The sequence below is a fragment of the Nyctereutes procyonoides genome, unplaced genomic scaffold (genome assembly GCF_905146905.1).
Source record: "Nyctereutes procyonoides isolate TBG_1078 unplaced genomic scaffold, NYPRO_anot_genome, whole genome shotgun sequence".
NCBI lineage: Eukaryota > Metazoa > Chordata > Mammalia > Carnivora > Canidae > Nyctereutes > Nyctereutes procyonoides.
In genome coordinates, this window is record NW_026575131.1 from 36,042,276 (window position 1) to 36,057,288 (window position 15,013).

At 41.7% G+C, this 15,013-nt stretch overlaps 1 long non-coding RNA gene and 1 pseudogene across 1 annotated transcript in view; one reads left to right on the plus strand and one right to left on the minus strand.

Moving 5' to 3' along the window:
* Positions 1-15,013, minus strand: part of LOC129522082 (uncharacterized) — a 50,672-nt gene that overhangs the window by 1,068 nt on the left and 34,591 nt on the right. Inside the window, exon 2 of the long non-coding RNA XR_008666889.1 lies at positions 7,215-7,337. This is a non-coding gene — a long non-coding RNA (uncharacterized LOC129522082). The remainder of the gene's footprint in view (positions 1-7,214; positions 7,338-15,013) is intronic.
* Positions 10,869-10,946, plus strand: LOC129522621 (U4 spliceosomal RNA; annotated as a pseudogene).

The window sequence follows — 15,013 nt, forward strand, 5'->3', positions numbered from 1 at the left end:
ACACACACACACACACACACACACACACCATACAAAAAACGTGAAGTGATCATACTTCATGACTTGACCTGCAACCTGCTTAACTTACCATGTATGTATGTGTGTGTGTGCACATACACACCTAATATTACAATAGAGACTCTCTTATATGACATAATCAGAAGTACTAGCTAGTCCATCAGGAAAAAAGAAAAAAAAATCAGTGCACCCTGGGGGGCTCAGTCAGTCAAGCACCTGACTCTTGATCTCAGCTCTGGTCTTGACCTCAGGGTCATGAGATCAGGCACTTCACTGGGCTCTACTACTTAAAAAAAAAAAAAAAAATCCACAAAAAACCAAAACAACAACAAAAACAATCAAAGGGAGGAATCATCAAATATAATAAAAACCAATGCCTAAAATCTTTATTTTAATTTAAAGTCATGTGCCTTCATTCGCCATTCTTCTGGTGTATTCCTTTGGGTGTGACATCGCTGACGGAGTGCTACACCAGCATTCTTGTATAAGCCATCCTCCCAAAGCATTAGGGACAATTTCTAGTTTTAAACTCTTTACCAGGGACAAAGAATTTAGAGAAACCTTCTAGAACTTTCCAGTTCTTTTCTGGTCTTCCAGTGATCTCACCCACCTAATTCCATAGCATTTTTTAGGGACTTACCATTTATCTAGTCATTACAAGTCAATCAATTTTATCTTGGTAGAAGGATGGACCCTCTTACATGTTTACTCTTACATCCCGTTGACAATAAACACATACCAACGTGTACATATAATAACCAGTACAATTACCTGTCGGGAGATTTGGGAGCAAATGACTCACCCAACAGCAGTAGAAGAGGACAGGAATATTTTCGGGTTGCCAGCAGCAGAAATGTGCGGCTGCCTGCGTAGGACTTTAGTAAGCAATTCTTACACATGGTATCTATCAAGCCCAGTAAGTTGGTTAAAGGTCATTTCTACTCTATTTGACAACCCTCTTTCTATGTCACTGGATTCATTTTCTATTATCACTGTAACAAATTACCACAACTCAGCAGCTTAAAGCAACACCCACATTTATCTCACAGGTTGGTAGATTAGAAGTCTTAGATGAGTTCAACTCGGTTTTCCCTTTAGGATTTCACAAAGGTCTCACTGAAATCAAGGTGAGATTGGGCAAGCTGGGCTCTTATCCAGAAGTTCTAGAGAAGAATCTGCTTCCACACTCTAGGTTGTTAGTCAAATGCAGATCCTTGCAGTAGTAGGTCTGAGGTCCCCGTTTCTTTGTTGGATGTCAACTGGGATTACTTTCAGCTCCCAAAAGCTGTCCATATTCCTTGGCATGTGGCCTTCTCCATCTTCAAGCCAGCCTTGTTTTGTTCAAATTCCCCTCATGTTTCAAATCCATGACTTCCCCTTCTGCTACCAGGAAAGTCTGCTTTTCAAAGGGCTCATGTGATTAGCTCAGATGCACCTAGATAAACCTATGAAAGCTAATTGCCATATGACAAAGCATAGCCATGGGAGTGATAATTCATCATATCAATAGGTTCTGGGGATTAGAGCACTGGAATCTTGGGACCCATTTTTCGCATTCCACCTGCCACAATCATTAAAATGGAGACAGAAGGAAAGAACTTTCCAGGCAAATGGAGAATGCAAGCAAAGACACAGGGAAATGACAGTGCACCAAGTGATTATTTGAGGTAAGAGCAACACTGAACCCCCTTTAGTCCCAGCTATGGCCTCCTTCTCATGTTCCAGCTAAAAGTACAGAGATGTGAGAAATTAAATTATGCTAATATATCTAAATAGTATTTGTCTGGGTTGTGTTCCAATTATTAGTTTAAGAAATGATGAGTTAAGAATTGAGAAAACTGTCATCACATTCTTTCCTCAGAGAGCAAGAGTAAAGACTTGGAAATAATATCCATTAGTCTATTGACAAAGAATGATATGATGACATCAAAAGGCACCCACTTTTCAGCCATTCAAGAAGAAAAAAATTTAAATGAGAATTCCCAATGCTAACTAGTAAAACTGATATGGTCAAAAATTGCAGTGCAAATGAATACAAATCATTAAGGATACAAAATTGCACTATTCTAAAAAGGATAAAAATATTCATATCCTTTGACTTTGGGGACTTTATACCAAGGAAATAATCCAAAAGAACTTTTCTAAATTATGCAATAAAAATATACTGTGTAACAATATTTATATACTGAGATATATTTCATCTAAATATTCATAGTTGAAAAATGATTAGTTCTATTATGGTCTCACCATTCAAAGGAATACTATCCAGATATTAGAATTTTAATCATGAAGAGCAAAATGAAGTACTGAAAAATGTGTATGATACCTTATGTTTATTTTATTTTATTTTTTTAAGATTTATTTATTTATTTATGATAGACAAAGAGAGAGAGAGAGAGAGAGGCAGAGACACTGGAGGATGGAGAAGCAGGCTCCATGCAGGAGCCTGACGTGGGACTCCATCCTAGGTCTCTAGGATCAGGCCCTAGGCTGCAGGCGGCGCTAAACTGCTGCGCCAATGGGGCTGCCCGATACCTTATGTTTAAAAGTAAAATGCAAAACTGTACCTATCCTTCTATTGCAACTATGTGAAAAATACTGTGCATAACCAAGATTTGGGAGGGAACTTGAAAAATGAAAAAAATTTGAGTAGGATGATGAATGAATTTTTTTCATTGTGATTTATATTAACAGTACTGTAAGGTTTTTTGTGCAATAAATAATGATAGTAAGCTTTTAAAAAAATCCATATATGAACTCCAAAAGACTCTGACTACCATGAATGTCACTGCACCCTCACTGGTTTTAAAAGGACCAGAGACAATTAATCAAACAAACAAAACACAAATTACAAGTCAGGGCCATTGCAAAATGACCCCCTCACCCCTGAGCTCAATCCCTCGAAACTCTCAAACAAAACAGAATCACAAGTACATTTACCCTCTATGACTTTTTTCCTTTTACTTAAAGGAAATAAGCATGTGTCGTATTGAAAATCCTATCCTCTGCCATGTAATGCAATCAGGAATGTGAGGAAGTAAAGAGAATCCATATGATTCACAATTTCTGGAGAGAGAGAAAAAATGTGATTATCTGCAAGACTGTATGACAGTGAAGAGGGAGTCAATCCTCCTTAAGGAGACCCATCATCTAGAGTTATTAATTAAGAGAAGCTTTGTTTTTCATTGACCACTTGGTAATTCTGCTTAAAAACAACTCTTATAAAAATTCACATTCCTAGCCTGAATTGGGCAGATGATGCATTCGAACACTGGAAAGTGATTTAAAAAGCAAACAAACCAAAAATCATGCCTTTTAGTCAAAAGTTGAAATGAACTAACCTGTGTCTCCTGTCGTATAGATTTCACTGTTTGCAAATACATAGTAACATCTACTTCTTCCATTCTAAGGTAAAATTTGTTTTCATTCTGTTTTGCTGGGAATGGGCTCTTTTTAGTCCTGGGACCAGCACTGTGGTACCTGAATTTATAAGGAGAGGGCTTCTGGATGGGAGATGGCAGTCCCCATTAAGATCAGTGATTCATCAGAGGGCATTGCCCTGCCTCATCCCTGTTGGTTTCTATTCCTTCCGGTTTTATTCCCATCAAAGAAGCAAACATTGGGAGGAAGTAGTTCTAGTACCATATTTAAAATTCCTCCGCTAGTCAGCAGCATTCAGGAAAAATTCATGTCTCTTCCAGCTCTAGGGGATCTATTGCAAATCCTTTAAATTGTCGTATTATCCTCTCATTTGCTTCTATTTTAGCAAAGCAAATGATTAAAAATTAAACTTTCATTTAGAAGCATAATTATTTTAAAGAATGTCAAGGCTTCATGTTAAACAAATTTACCTCAGCAAATAGAATGGGGACTTGGAATTCAATTGAAGAGTTAATGAAATAACCATAATTTAGTTAGGTGAATCAACCAACACCATCTTATTTATTTAAACAGATTTCTCTCTTATTCAGTTTTCATGTATGGAGTTGTGTTTTTTATTCCTTCAGTAAATGTCTTAGCTTCACAGAGTGAATCAGAGAAACATTTTTTGTTTTGTTTTGTTTTGTTTTTGAAGATTTTATTTATTTATTCATGAGAGACACACAGAGAGAGGCAGAGACACAGGCAGAGGGAGAAGCAGGCTCCATGCAGGGAGCCCAATGTGGGACTCAATTCTGGGCCTCCGAGATCACACCCTGGGCTGAAGGCAGGCGCTCAACTGCTGAGCCACCCAGGCTTCCCACATTTTTTGTTTTCAATAAGGAAGAGTATTTTTATATACGTGGAAATAAAAATTAATGAGATTTTCCTCAAATAGGGTGAGAATTTATAAAATAGGAGAGTAGTGATAATTCTAATCCAAATTTCTAATCCTTAAAAATTTCCCGTGGAACACGAAGTTTAGACCTGAGTTATTGAGATAAACTAGTTCAAGTTATGAGTTGAAAAGAATGCCCAGTGTCCGGAGAGCTCTAGATGGAACAAATGAACTAAATGTGATAGGCAGCCTTCTTATGTTGTCTCCAGTGATCTCTGCCTTCTGGTATTCTTACTCTTCCATAATCCCCTCCCCTTGGATATAAGCTGGACCTCAGGACTTGCTTCTAAGGCACAGAATGTGGCAAGAGAAATGGAATGTCACTTCTGAGACTCACAAAAGACCATAACTTCCATCTTCTTGATACTTCTCTTGTCTTGTCTCTCACTTGCTCTGATAAAGCAAGCTGTTTTGAGCTACTCTATGGAAAGATCTAAATGCAAGGAACTAAGGGTATCCTCCACCCAAAAGCCAGTAAAGAAATGAGACTCAGTCCCATAGTCCACAGGAAACTGAGTTCTTCCCCACTAGGTGAGTGAGTTTGAGAAGTGGGTACTCCTGCCGTGGGACCCTGAGATGACCACAGCCTCAGCCAACCCCTTGACTAGAGTCCTTGACTAGATCTGAGCTGTGCTCAGATTTCTGATTTGCAGAAACTATGACATGATAAACGTTTTTTTAGCCACTAATTTCGGGGTGATTTGTTACACAGCAATATATGACTAACATGCTAACCAATAAATTCATTCATGGCAGAGCATCTCTCCCAGGGACACATTCATATTGAAATGTCTTGATTTGTATTGAAATGCCTTGACCCTATCTAGCAGATAACACAGAATTATTTCAGATGATATGGCCTCCATGCTAAAATATATGCTAACCAGTCAATTGTCTAGGCAGTCAGTACCAGGAGCTGGTGGGGAAGGAGGCCATAGTGGAGGTCATGAGAGATACATGAAGAAAGTGCCACCTCTTTGTCTCTTCTACCATAAAATTGTATCCATCTCTCACCAGTCCAATAGGCCTACTAGATTTTACTAGAGGATGGGGAGTTAGAGTTGTGGTAACCTATGTTTAGCATAGGCTGCTAGTCTATTATTAATAACATACAGAAAAAGAATCTATGACTAAGGGGTAAAACTACTTACTTAGAAAGAACATTAACAATAGGGCTATAGCTCTGCCTTGCATCTAGTAGACATTCAATACACAATAAATGAAAAAAAAGGTTTTTGTTTTTTTTTTTTAATTTTATAAGCTGTAGGGTGTGGTCTTGGGTGGCCATTCCAAATGGCCAGAGATAGGGAAATCCTATCAGCAATAGACCTTTCATAAAATGATCTTTCTAGAATTTTCCATGTCATGACCCAAGCTGAAGGCAGACGTTTAACCAACTAAGCCACAGGTGCCCCTAATGTATCTCTTAATGTATATCATCTCTACCAAGTACAGGTACTTTGCCTCTGGTGTGGGACCCATACCAAGGGTGACCTTTGAGAAGATTTTGGTGGAAGATGGATGTGTCACTAAGTGGATTATCTTTTAGTCCTTCATATTCCAAGAACAAGCCTCATTTGGGCATAGCCTTTGACATATCTCTAATAACTTGTTAGAATCTGATTTTCAGAAAGAGACAATAAGGGGCACCTGAGTGGCTTAGTTGCTGAAGCCACCAACTCTTGATTTCATCTCAGGTCATAATGTCAGGGTTATGGGATTGAGCCCCAAGTCAGGCGGTGTTCAGTGGGGAGTCTGCTTGTCCCTCTCCCTCTGCTCCTGTCCCTATTAGCACTCTCTCTCTCTCTCAAATGAAGAAATAAAATAAGAAAGAAAGAAAGAAAGAAAGAAAGAAAGAAAGGAAGGAAGAAAGGAAGGAAGGAAGGAAGGAAGGAAGGAAGGAAAAAAGGAGCCTTAGGCTGAACAACTGTAGTTAACAGCAAGACCAAATTAGAATTAACTATATGGTTTTATCCTTAATATAGTCATTTATTTTTATTGTTTATGATAAGGATATAAAATTTCTTTCCATTTTAAAATAGTGAAAAGCTTTAAATAAATTATTAAACTGTGAGTCTGTCACCCTGGGCTAGTTTTCTCCTCACCTCCCTCAGCCCCTAAACACAATATCTCATCCCCTCTCCCAGGTGGGCCAAAGAAAACTTCTCTCCTCCAACAGAAGGGCCATTGCCTTGGTCCTGGCGCTCCTTGGCCCATGCCAGTCACACTTCTTCCCTGCTCCAAAACTCACGGGATGTATTAATAGACTTGGGTCAATGGAATCATCGGAAGGGGAATGAGGTCACCCCTGAGCAAACCTGCTGGGAGTGAGGGAAGAAAATTTCCCAAGGTAAATGTCTGAGGAATGGTCGCTGGGGAAACCAGGAGTTAGTTCCTGAGCCCTTGCCTCTTCATTCTGACTCCAGAGGGTGATGCACGCACACGGGATGTGTATGAGGAGGGCTGCGTGAGACACATGCAAGTCACATTGGAGCCTGGCGCACAGAAGGTGCTCAAGGAGAATGTGTTCAATCAGTCAGAGAACACATGAATAGTCCAAGGCTGGCTGCAGTCGCCTTGCTGCCCTTTTCTCTGCACCGTATGGAATGTTAACTGTTCTGCTTTCCTCATTTAATAAAAACAGGGGTACTACTTCCAAGTGACTTAGAACTGCTAGAGAGTTCACACACACACACACACACACACACACACACACACACCCTGTTGCAGGGAACCAGGGACCCAGGATGAGGGGCAGGGGTGGGCCAGGGTGGCAGGGTGGGGTGGGGTGGAGGGTAGGTTTGGGGGACTCACTGCTGCCCTCAAGGGTGCTCAGCATCTCCCATCTCTGGACCTGCCAGGCCTGCAGCGGGCTTACCTGGTGGCTGCCTGGCCATGTGTTTGAACGCTTTGGCATTTCTCTGGACAGGATGTCAGGGTTCAGGAACCATGTCTTGGGACCCAGGTGGGAGCAGTGGAGAATGCTGGGCGGTGTCCTGTCCTAGAGGGCATGGGGGAAAAAAGCCATTAGTAAAGAAATAAAGAAAACAGCAAGCCAATTAGTGGTAGGTTGCTGATGCCAGAGAGCAAGCTGAGCGCCCAGCCTCCAGGGTCTACCCAAGGGAGCATCTGGAGGCAGTATAGGGTCATCCCCAACCGTACACCTGGGGCTCCTGCGACCCCTGTGGACTTGCAGCCACGGGCATGGACACCCTGACTCCTGGGCCATAGAAACACGCTTCCCCTCTGAGCTGCCAGGCACCAGCGGACAGAGAGCTAGTGATCTATCTGACTTAAAAATGTTTTTGTTGTTTAAAGTAATGGCTGGTCAGCCTGATGCATGACTTGCCCCCCTTTTGCTTTCAATGTTTGTCTCATTGTAGTCTCCTTTATGCCTGCCCTCAATGCTCTCTTAAGTGCATTTAGTTGGAGGAAAAATTGACCCACAGAAGCCTTTGCATTGTTCTCAAGACAGTATTTGAACTTCCTAATGGCCCTAGGAATCCTTTGAGGGCTCTGCTCCCAATAAACCAAACCTGGAAAGTGGAAGAAAACAGTTTTCTAACCCTGCTGACTCTCTTTAAAATTGAGACTCAACTGGAAGGCTCAACTTGGACTTTTTTGGTGACTCACTGCATATGCCTCCAGGCTAGGGACCTGTGGCCCTCAACACCTGGGAGCTGAGGGAACAAAGAGGCATACCAGTTTCCCTGGGAGCATTTACTGGGGCCAGGTCCCCCTGGGTGTTCTACATAGTAAATTTGTGCCTGGAGGTATTACTAAACCCATTTTGCAGAGAGGAAAGTGAAGCCCAGGGGAAGAGTGACTTGCCCAGGGTCCCCTCTGTTGTAAGCTAGACAGCTAGGTCTGGAATCCTGGTCTGTGGGTCTTCAAAACCTCTCCTCTTGCCCCATGAGATTCTCACTGGTTTATCAGCAATTTTAGCTACTGCTTGATTTAAAGAGTCACTCTTATTTCCTGTCAGTGCCTGGGTTAACCACTCACCCTTTGTAGGCCATTTGCAGGCAGTTGCAGTTTCTGGAAGGCCATGTGAAAGAAGGCTGTATTTCATTCTGTTGATTCTCTATGGTAGAGACTATGGCACTGGTTAATTTTCCCTCAGGCTAGTAAATCAAGGTGCCACCCGGCACTTTACATAGAAATCATGTGCCCATACTGATGTCAACACCCCAGAAAGTTTAGCATCATGAAAGCCTATTTCCTTGCTTACATTTTCTGGTGCAGATTTTTCTCTTTTTTGGTGTACTTGGGCTTAAAGCCCTCATAAAGCATTGTAATCTAAAGTCACAATGACAATGTGTATTTTCTTCTCAAATGTGAGAAATGAGAAAAGCCATAATCATAGATTAATACTACAGGGTTTAAAATGGAGTGTCTGTCCAAGTCTGAGATTTAGAGCAACATCTTCACCACTTCTTCAGTTTTCCCCTTGAAGAAAATTTTCCATTCTCTTAAGACTTGCTTATTATGCCAGAAGAAAATTTGCTTATTTCTTTAGCTGCATTTCTCCTTCATTAGCCTGAATGATGTGGGTAAAACTAGATATACTAATAAAGAAATACCTAAATGTCATTGAAGCAGGGAAAAAAAGGACTGATAATCTAGGGTTAAAAATGAAATTCAATTAAGACTTGTAACTCCTAGGATATGGCTAATAAACTTTTGGGGGCACCTGGGTTGCTCAGTTGGTGAAGAGCCTGCCTTCTGCTGAGGTCAGGATCCCAGGGTCCTGGGATCAAGCCCCGTGTTGGGCTCCCTGCACAGCAGAGAGTGCTTCTCCCTCTCCCTCTCCTTCTGCTACTCCCCCTGCTTGTTTTCTCTCTCTCTCTCAAATAAATAAATAATCTTTTTTAAAAAAGGAATAAACTTTTTGCTTTCCCATGGTTATCAAATCTCTATTATAAGCCAAGCCCAGGGCAATGTGCTAAAGAAAAAAACAGACTCTGTACCAGACTTCATGGATCCACACAGAGCAGTGGGGAAGACAGACCTGAGGCCCATAGTTACTAATTATGAATTAAACAATACAAGGAAATATGGGAATCAAACCCAATCTGGGATCAGGGAAGCTTCCCCAGGGAAGGGAGAGTCTCAGGTGAGTTGAAAAGGAGATAGCCAGGCAAAGAGCAGTCTAGGTGATGGAGATACAGCCTAGCAGGATGGAAGAACTAGGAAGATTCCAGAATAAATGAAGGGGAAAGATAGGGAAGCAACAGGTGTGGTTGGAGAGGTCCTAGCCTAGCAGTGGATATGACTTTTGCCACAGGAACCTACCCCAATGGTGTAGAGCCAAAAGGGTAAGCTCTGTGAGAACAGGGAACAAGCTTGCCACATGTGGTAGACTTGCTAGCTCAGTGTGAAAAATAGTAGGTTCTAGTAAAACAACATCTATTTCTACACTATTGTCATAAATCCTCATGCATGATAATCTCACTTTTTTCTTCTTTCCTTCCACCCTTGAAACTAAATGTTGTTCCTGTTTTTCCCATTTTTCTGTTTCTCACTTAAAGGTCATGGATTCATGAGGTTTCTCTCAACTTCCCATATTCTTCCCTCTTCTTTCTTCCCATTTGGTCATGTAATGTACTTAACAATTCCTTACAGTGCCAAGCAGGAGGAGGAAGTCATCCAGGTAAATTACTAAGGTGAAAAAACAAGAAAGACACTCTTGCCTCTTAAACAAATATCCATTCCCTTTAGACTGGCTCAAATCTGGGCAAGGCTGGTGGCTTTTACACAACCAACTGGCAAAACAAGGAGGACTTTCTAGTCTGTGCTTTAAAAGACAGGTAATTTATCCCCAAAGGGGATGTTCTAATTCATCATTAAGTTCCCCTCCATTGATTATGATGCCAAAGCTTGAGGTGGCACATAGAAAATGTTGTATGTATGCCCTGAATGCCAAATTGGTCCCTCTGGGACTAGAAAAGCATTTGGAAACCATGTTCAAGGCTGATGTACACACATTTTTGAGTCATCAAAGCTCATCTCTCTATTGTGGCAGAAATCACCAATAGCTTTGGCTTCTCAGAGAAATTGGCACCGGGTACTCTCCAGACACTTGTGCATATGTTGCATTTTATTTTGTTTTGTTTTCAAGTACTTTGGAGTCCGGGAGACCTTCCTAAAAACCTACATAATAAGCAACTTGTCTGAAGGCTTATATGAATTTCTTTATGTTAATTCCTCAGCCTTCTGGAACAGTCACCCTTCGTTTTAATAGCCAACTAAGACAACCTACGTTATTGTTCCATTGCTGGTGACAGGTGCAAAGGCCTCCCTGAGAGTTCAAGGGCACAGATTCTTGTACCCTTTTGCTCCGAGTTCCTGCTCAGAACTCATGCCTCCAGCCCCTTCTTCTCAAGCAGGAACAAAGCCACCTCGCTCGTGGCCCAGGTGCCACCAATCAAGGCCCTAGGTATAACAGACCTGTCTCAAATCTGGGGTCAACAGAAGGTAATTACAGCACAGGATGGAGGTGGGGGAGAAACATCGACTGAACGCTGGGCAGAGCTTTGCGCCGTGGCAGTATCATAGCCAATGGGATTTATCTGAGGCGCGATTATTGCTAATTGAAAACTGAACACTGGGCAGGGACAGTTACTGAAAATCCATCAACAAGACCCTGACTAAGACTCTTTTACTGATTATCATCTGTTTGGGCCCTTGGGTTACTAGTCATTTTTCTCTCATCTCCAAAAGCTTTTCCCTCTCTTTTTCTCCACATGAATTCCACTATTAACCTATCATTCAAAAAGCAACTATAGACATTTCGTGTTATCAAATAGCAATTATTTCTTCCTAGTCGCACATTTACTAGAAACTCTTCAAGAAGAGAAGGCTACTTTTGGGACCCCTGGGTGGCTCAGCAGTTAAGCATCTGTCTTCGGCTCAGGGTGTGATCCTGGAGTCCTAGGATCGAGTCCCAATTCGGGCTCCCTGCATGGAGCCTGTTTCTCTCTCTGCCATGTCTCTGCCTCTGTGGTGTGTGTGGGTGGTGTGTGTGTGTGTGTCTCATGAATAAATAAATAAAATCTTAAAAAAAGAAAAGAAGAGGAAGCTGCTTTTAAAAGTCAACATCTATAAGTTCTGTTACAAAAATTCAATAGCTCCCCTACACCTCAGTCTTCCTGCTTCTCCAGCATCTCTCACCTCTCAAGAGTGAGATTTCTAACATAGAGAAATAACCCCAAAAGGCCATTTTTTGTGAGAACTTTCTAGATACCAGGCACTTAACAAGCCTTGTTTCCTTTCATCTTTATAATGTCTCTCTATGATTAGCATCATTCTTTCCATTTTACAGATGGTGATTATAACAGAGCTAAGATCTACTGAGTGCCTACTATGCATGAAGGTCTATGCTAAATACATTGCATGGGTCACCTTGCTGAATCCTTCACAACTCTGCAAAGTTGAGATCACTACCATCACCATTTCACAAAAGAGGAGACTGAGGTTCAAGGAGGAGAAATGATGAGTGTTAGTAACTCTATCCAAAAAAAAAGAATGGAGCCCAGGTCCCCATAGCTCCAAATACTGGGATTTTTCCCTATACCATAGGGCTTTAGTATGACCTAGCTTCAGGAACTTGGGGAACATTTTTCTAAAAGAACATGGGCAGGGTGCCTAGGTCACTCAGTGGGTTGAATGTCTGACATTGGCTCAGATGGTGATCTCAGGGTCCAGGGATCAGCAGCCGTAAGGTTCCATCGCTCAATGGGGAGTCTACTTCCCCCCTCCCTCTCTCTCTCTGTCTGCCCCTCCCTCAGCTCATGCTCTCTCTCTCAAATAAATAAATAAAATCTTTAAAAAAATAAGTAAATAAAAGAACACAGACAACGATGATCTTCCTGAACCAACTCTGAGTTAGCTCATGGTATGCTTCAAAGCAGGCCTTCAGTAATTAGTTGTCAAATGATCAAGGGATAGTGGTTCTGGATTCAGTATGCAGACTCCCAGGAGCACACCTCTTGGTTAAGGGGGCTTGATCACACTGGGTCTGTTCATAGCTATCATTTGGCGTCCCCTGAGATGGTTCAGTTAACAGAGTGCCCATCAATTAAGAAGAAGCCTCCTTGCTGAGAGTGTAGCATTAAATTTTCATGGGGAGAAAGAGGGAAAAATAGTAATTGGGGCAAGAATTACCGAGGCTTTGTTCTAGTAAAACTCATGCTGTAATCATGCCTGATCTGCTTGGATCTCTTTAAAGCAGGTTGGACCCTGGTGTGATGAAAGACCCTGCTGTCGCTGTGTCACTTGAAAACTCCCAGTTTTTTCCCATCAGCTACCAGGACCTGCATGTTTATTCTTCTCTGTTTCCACACTGTGTCAGGAACTTGGCACCCTAAGCTCTCAGAAGAAGAGTGTCATGGTACTAATGAAAGAAGGAGGTAATTCTCCTGGAAACTAAGACTGGAAAGATGAAGTTCCTGGCCTCTTCAAACCTAGGAGCTGGGTTCCTATAGGGAGCACCTGCTCTTCTCAGCAGACCCATGTCTAGGAGAAATGTTTTCTTGTCAGGCAGCTTTATGGGAAGGGACAGGAGGAACCAGCGTGACCCTCTGCCACACTATTGGCAAGGCCACACCTTCTTGCCCTTCATATCCACAAAAGAGAAGGAAAAATAGTAACAGCAAGTATTGGGGAGAATATAGAGGAGTAGGCCCTTTTGAGAGTAAATACCAGAAGTCAGACTTGCAGTGTGTGTCACAGAGCTTTAAAAGCATGCATTTCATTTGACCCAGAACTTCCACTTCTAGGAATTTATCCAAAGGAAATGATTTAAAATGTACAGTATTTTAGCTATGAGGATATTCATTCACTTGCTGTTTTTATAATAGTGTACAACGAGAATCAACCTAAATGTCCGACAGCAGAAAATTGGTTCAATTAGTTTTGGTTCATCCCTATAATGGAATACTCAGTGGCCATTAAAACAATAATGTACAGCTCTGTTTGTTGACAAGGAAAGATATGACACAACAGGAAAGTGAATTAAATCAGTACAGTTCCATCTGTGTGTGTGTGTTAGTAGTGGTAATTTCTTAGTGGCAGGACTACAACTCTGTTTCTTCTTTATATTTTTTATGTACTCCAAGAAAATTTTGTGGGCACAGAAAAATTATAATCAAGAAAAGAGTCAATACTGACATTTGTTTCTTTAAAAAAAGACTATGTGTCAAGAAACCCAAGGACAAAGACTAATCCTAGGAGGTTCCCATACAACCTGAAGATAGAAACCAGTTGGCTGTTGAATATGCAGGTAGAACTGAGTTCACTCCTCTACTCTTTAAACAGTAAAGCACCCCCTCTTTCACCAGAGCATTGAGTCAATACAAACCAAATACAAAGTTGGTCTGTGACTTCCAACTTTTCCGCCTTGAGGCTGACTCAAGGGTTCAGCTGTCCTATCTCTTAGTGTTACACCCTCCACAAATTCATTCATCCTTTGAAGATTTACTGAGCACTCATCCTGTGCCAGGTACTGAGCTGAGCATCTAGATTCAGAGGACAGGAAAAAATGGTCCTGTGATTAGAAGAGAAGCCTTCCCTTGGTGTGAGTGTTCCCCCACTGGATCCCTCTAGCATATGATCTACATCTCTTGGGGCATCTTCCCTTCCCACCTTGTTTTACCCTTGTCTTCTGCTTCAAATCCTCTTTCAATCAGACCATCTGTCCCTTAAGAGCTGCTCCTGAATCTCCTACAGCACGTAGGAGAGTGAATGGCACATAGCAGAAGCTCAATAAATATTTATGGAATGAATGAGTAGATGTAATTGCTACCAGAAAAGCATATTTCCTTTATTCAGATTTATGTGAGTCTGATGTCTGATATGCTGGGTCAGTTGGAATTCTTTTCAGATTTAAGTGACAAAAAAAAAAAAGCAATCCAAACCACATTAAGCACAAAGGGAGATTATTGTCTCCCACAACTATGAAGTTTATAAGCCTAGTTTCAACTGGTCCAAAGCTCAAACATGCAGGACTTGGTCTTCCTCTATCTCTCAGCCATGTCTTCTCCATGTTGACTCCATTCTCAGATAAGCTCTTCCCTTATGAAACCAAGTTGCCTCCCAACAGCTCCAAGCTCTTACAGATCCAAATCTCAGGGGAAAAAAGGAAAAGTACATCCTTTTTGAAATCCAAGCAAAAGTCTCCAGATGGGGTGATGGGACCTGGCTGGTTGGCTTGGATCTTGTGTCCATCCTGAACCAATCACTGAGCTGGAGCATATCATGTCCTGACTGGCAGGGCTGGGTCACTATGTCTTCCGCAGAGTGAGGGAGGGAGGGCCAGCTCCCCCAGACACTATCAGTGTGCCCTTACTGAAAGGATGGGTGGATTTGGGGAACAAAACAAATAATGTCTATTAACCTTCTCTTCCTGGCAGAAAGCACATCTTGCTTGTTTTTCTAACCCAAACTTACCCAATCTCCTTTTAAGCATCAACATCTTTATTTCCTCTCCCTCCCTAAGTGCACAACAAGTAGCCAAATCCATTTGAGGAAAATTTAACTGTTTCAAACTAAATCTCCCCACTCCAACCAAGTGCTGCCCATGGAGTTGGGTTTGCATGTCTGAGAATAGCCATTCCCCCCAAACCCAGCTGTAGATGGGGATCATCTGGAGGAGGACTTTTTTTTATGATTTATTTA